We start from the raw sequence: 5,568 nt of genomic DNA, 5'->3' as shown, positions 1-5,568 counted from the left end.
AGAGAGGTGTGCATTTTATTTTCTTTTCCTGTCAGTACATGTAGTGATGATGGCAACATATGCGAGTGTGGTGTATGTGTGTATATGTGTGCATACATGGTCTTGATGCATTGTGTGTGTATGTAGATGCTTTAGTAGAGCTTGTGTAGGTTGTTTTATGCTAGTAGGATTGCAAGCTTAGCTTGATCATGTGGCTGCACTTGTAGTTCTTGTGCTATGCATCTTTTCAGATTTAGTGGAGTTTGTGTATGTGTGTGGGTGGTTTCCCTCTCACCACATATTTGTGTGTTTGTGTGTGTTGCACTAGTGGTGCATGCTATGTTTAGTATGTGATGTAGGTGGAGTTGTATGCATGCTTGTGTGGATTCATGTGTGGTGTGTACCTTGAGGGTGTCAAGGCAATAAGGGGTGTCCCTTGTGGTGCATGTGTGAGTGTGCACCATCACATGCTCATATGTGAGGGTGTGCATACTCTCTTGTTAGTATAGGAGTTATATTATTTGTTGTGCTTGTTGCTTGTGTTGGAGTTGAGATGTGCCATGCACATAGAGATGAGGTCTACCCCTCATGTAACCCCTCCTTGATGTTGTGATCATGTGGATATGCCTATGTAGAATTGATATAGTGAATAGCACATGTGATGATGCACTTTTCACAATATATATATATATGATTCTTAGTAGTTTTTCCTTCCTTGTTTGTGGTTACTTGCTCCAAGTAAGTGCATAGATATTATATATGATATTGGGGTATAATCTCCCAATGAATCCATTGGTGAACTTAGTTTTTCCATTGGAACATTTTATGGAGATGGCATATTTCATTTTCTTCTATGTTTAGAGCTTGGTTCGATGAGTTTTGGTGTGCTCTTGTGTTTGATTCTTGGTTGTGGTAGTAGAGGGTGACCCCCTCTACCACATGTTGGTTTCATTTCATTTTGTGGAATCCATATGTGCAATTTGTGCCCAATCAAAGTAGGCATGTGGCTGAAATTCCAGATTAGTGAAAATCTGAGATTTTCACTAAGTCTGAGAATCTGTTTATATTTTCTTCTCGTGTTGATGAGGTTGTGCAGGTCAATGTGTTGTGATCTAGCCTTAGCTTTCAACTGGAAAGTTGAAGCTGATATGTTTTTCTAGATCCCTGTTAATTTTCATTCCATTTGGAGTCCTGTAGATATTTATTTGGCTGCTGTCAAAATGCTTCAGAGCATAGACAGATAGCGAGAATCTGTAATTTTCACTAAGTCCCTGAAATCTGATATTTTTGGGCAAGTTTGCATCCTTGTAACTTGCTGTGTTTAAGTCCTTTGTGTGTGATTCTTGCTTGTGCTTGTAGTAATCTTGGATAGCTACAGCCACATATATTATATGTCATATTTGGGTGGCTGTAGGTGCTTTGCATGTAGCTCACAAAGTGCTATGATGCAGTTTATGGCAGATTGTGTAGTTTTGTCATTTTGATGTTTGTGAGTGCTTAGTTGATGATGTGGTGTTCTTCCTTGCTCCACCCCATCCATGCTGGGTTGTTTTATGTCTTGGCAACATGGAAATACTAGAGTTGTGCCATTTGAGTGTGTGGTGATGATTTTGACACGTAGGGCTTCCTATCTTGTTTCGTTGATTCCCGTTGATCCGTAGCTCCGATTGTAATGTTCTTTATAGGGTTTTGCATCATTTTCACAAGACGCATATGATCATGTAATTCTCATGCATGTACAAATATATTAGGATGCAGTTCTGTCCAGGACCATGTATTTGCTTCTCATGCTTGTGCTAGTGATAGAAATAGTGATGCATGCTCATATTCATCTCATGCATCATGTGTTTGTTGCATCTTGAGGTGCTGTTGTTCATTGGATGTTTTTCTTATGTTGGGTAGCACCGGTATCGTAGAATGAATACGTGGATTCGGGAGAGTACGTGAAGGACGAACAAGAACCATTCCAAGTTGAGGATATCACAGGCAAGATGATATGACCTTGATTCCATCTCTTGACTTGTTATGCTAGATTACGTTTCCTTTGTCATATGCTCGCTGCCTACCACTGAAATAATTGCCTCCTGATATGCCATGAACCCAAACACTGATCCCTTCCTAGCAAACTTGAATGGCTAAGTAGGCTTTGCTCAGCTACTAATGTTAGCGTTGCTAGATGCAGGTGCTTTGTCTCATGTGATAACATGAGCTTGATATCATTATCTTAATTCTGTTATTTAATTAATGCACCTATATACTTGGTAAATAACGGAAGGCCTAGCCTTTTGCCGGGTGCTTTGTTCCGTTATTGCCGCCATAGTTACCGGCTACCGGTGTTTGATTCCATATTGATCGCTCCTAACACGTTCGGGGTTGTTATGGGGACCCCCTTGATAAATCGCGTAGTGCTAAGACTTGTCCGGCAGGACCCAACATTGGTTTTAATCTGTTAATCACTTAATAATAATCTGCATAGGGAATGGCTACCCCGAGGAATTTAATCAACAACCCTGGCCAGTGCTCCTCATGAGTGTTGGTCCAAACTAGAGTCGTGTGCGGGGCCAACTCAGGGCAACTCGGGAGATGTCTATCAAGCCACTGTATGTTGTGCTCATCCGGCGTGTCCTGAGAGTGAGATACGCGGCTCTTATCAGGGTCGTCGACACGTCGGGAGGTCCTGCTAGACTTGTCTTACCTTAGCAATATATCTTGCGTATAGGAATCCTGGTGACGCTTTGGTTCTCCCCAAAGTTGAGGTTTTCCTCTAAAGAATCCGACGAGATCACGAGATTCGTGATATAGTATTACTTTGCGGCCTGTGTGTGTGATGGACTAGTTGGAGCACCCCTGCAGGGTTTAATCTTTCGGAAAGCCGTGCCCGCGGTTATGTGGCAACTTGGAATATTTTGTTAACATCCGTTAATAGATAACTTAAACTAATAAAATTGCCAACTGTGTGCGTACCCATGACTGTCCCCTTCGAAGATCTTTCTTCGATCGGGAACACGGTGGGGTTATGATTGACGTAGGTAGGTGTTCAGGATCACTTAGTGATCATCTATTATCAACCGCTAGAATATACCACCTTGAAATATGTTCTACGTAAGTTAGCCACCATATCAAGCTTAGGATGTTGCAACCTAAATACTCCACCTATCCAACCTAATGACTTGACTAGTTCTGGCACCGAGGTCTTAGATTGCTGAGTCGCCGTGGCTCGCAGATTCCTTCACAACACCAACAGGTTCAGGTACCCCAGAGACAGGTGAACCCGACGGCATGCAACTGGGGTGGCAGTACGACGAGGAGAACGACCGCATGTACGTGAATTATCCAGAAGATTGAGGCATGGTCGTGATCGTGGGCCAGCAGGCAGGGTAGCATAGCCCTCTCCCTTGTTTTGTAGTCCGTAGCGGAACTACTTTGATTGTATGCGTGATGTCCTCTGATATATTTATGAGATGGAAAATGAACCCCTTATTGTCATTCTGTTGTTATTATGTATGTGCTATGATACTTGGTTTGCGAGACGCTTAGATGCGCTCCTTTCCAATTCGGGGCCTCGATCCCCAGATTGGGAAGGACCGCATCTTAGTCGTTACAAGTTGGTAATAAGAGCCTTACGACCATAGGAGCCTTTGTGTGATCGTACTTGGCCGAGTCGAGTCTAGTAAAATGTTTTGAGTCTTAGTAATATCGGAGAGTACGATTCTTTTTCTCCTCTTCCATGCTCTGGTGAGGTTCCCGTCTTAGGAAATCTTAAATTCTACTCCTCTTCTCGCTCAAATTTTTTTTAGGGTCACGCGGGTATTTGTGAAATCTATATGACTTCGATGTGACGGAGTCCTGTCTTGGTGCCTCCTGTCTGCTTTGATTTCTTCCGGGGAGTTGAGCTCCAGGGGATTCTTGCGCACATCGCCATCATTCAGATTTCTGAGTATCTAAGAATGAAGGATGTTCGTTATTGCTTCAATACTAGTAGTGGCGAGATAACCCCGATGTCCCCAGTACTGGTGCAGATTGTTCGGGAGTACTGCCATACTTGGTATCGTTGTGATCACGAGGGTCTGTTGTAGATGAAGGTCCGAGATGCTGGTTGTGTGTTGACAGATGTGATATAGGTGACGGGTTAGTATAGGAGTTGTGTGATATTACTCCTTGTATCCGTGTACCAGATTGCATGACCAGTTATTTCGGGAATTCATAGGTGGGATATCAAGTAGTATCTTATAGGACCATCTTCCTACAGATGCATGATTGAGGTTCGGATTCGATGTTCAGTGGGTGCGTTTGTTGACGGTCGTCTTACATCGGTTCTTGTTGTGTCTTAAAGAGTCCTTGTAGCTTGCTACGACTCGGGGATACTTCGTATGTCGTGTGCACTACCTTGCACATGATGGCTACTGTAAATTCGAGCCCGTGCGATCTTATCCACAAAGATATCGGATGAAATCTCGATCATATGTTTGTTTCGAGCAGTTCTAGCTCATACTTGTTTGCAGTGGTCTTAATCGGAATTTTGTCGACTATCACTTTAAGGAATCATTCTTACTATTTTGTTCGAATGCAATTGCTTTATTCGTGTTCAGATATTCCTTTCTTTTGATTCAGCTATATCTTCAATTTAATCTGTGGGCTAATATGCTGTCCGTCTTCAGGATGGCTCCACCAACTCGTCAGAACCCAGGGCGTGAGGATATGCCGCCGCCACCTCCTCCTCCGGAGAATCCTTCGTCACCGCCGCCTCCTCCTGCAGAGGCCTGGCAAGCGGTGATGGCTGCTACTAATGCAAACACCCGATGCTGCTACAGTTGTTGCAAGAGAGAGCTAACCAGTAGCAAGGCAATTTCCAGCATGGTGGCAATCAGTTTGCGAGTCCGAGTCAGTTCCTGTCGAACCAGCCAAAGACTTTCACTTCATGTGACCAGCCATTTGATGCAGAGGATTGGATCCGTGATATGAACAAGCATTTCGAGTGTAGCAATGTGCGTCCTAAGGATTAAGTCAAATTTGGTACATTCCAATTGAAGGGGCAGGCTTCTATCTCGTGGCAACAGCTGAAGGACTCCAGAGGCGCTAGAGTGATCACTTGGGATGAGTTTTGCCGTGACTTCAGGTCCCACTACATTCCTTCCAGCTTTGTGGAGGAGATGCGTGAGAAGTTCATGCGTTTTAAGTAGGGTGGCAATTCCGTGTACAAGTACAACGTTGAGTTCCACGAGCTAGCCCGTTACGCGCTGCAGGATATCCCAGATTAGAAGAGCAAGATTTATCAGTTCAGAGGTGGCTTGAAAGAAGATTTGCAATTAGCTCTTGCCTTGCACGATCCCGAGGAGTTCGACAAGTTCTACAAGCTAGATCTTAGAGCACAGGCAGCCTTGCTCAGGGTGGAGAATTCTAAGAAGCGCTTTAGAGATTCCAGCTCTTCCTCGACTCAGGTGGTTCAGAAGCAACATAAGTTTTGGGTTTCTCCTCCTCCTCCTCGGCACTCGTAGCAGCTCAAGCACTCTGGTGGTCGTGGTTCTTCCCACCCACCCAACCCTGTCTTCCAGCAGAGATTCCAGCATCAGAAGCAAGGGCCTCCTCAGA

This window comes from Hordeum vulgare, chromosome 3H (assembly GCF_904849725.1).
Source record: "Hordeum vulgare subsp. vulgare chromosome 3H, MorexV3_pseudomolecules_assembly, whole genome shotgun sequence".
NCBI lineage: Eukaryota > Viridiplantae > Streptophyta > Magnoliopsida > Poales > Poaceae > Hordeum > Hordeum vulgare.
The sequence above is the reverse complement of the archived record's forward strand: the minus strand, read 5'-3'. Positions refer to the sequence as shown.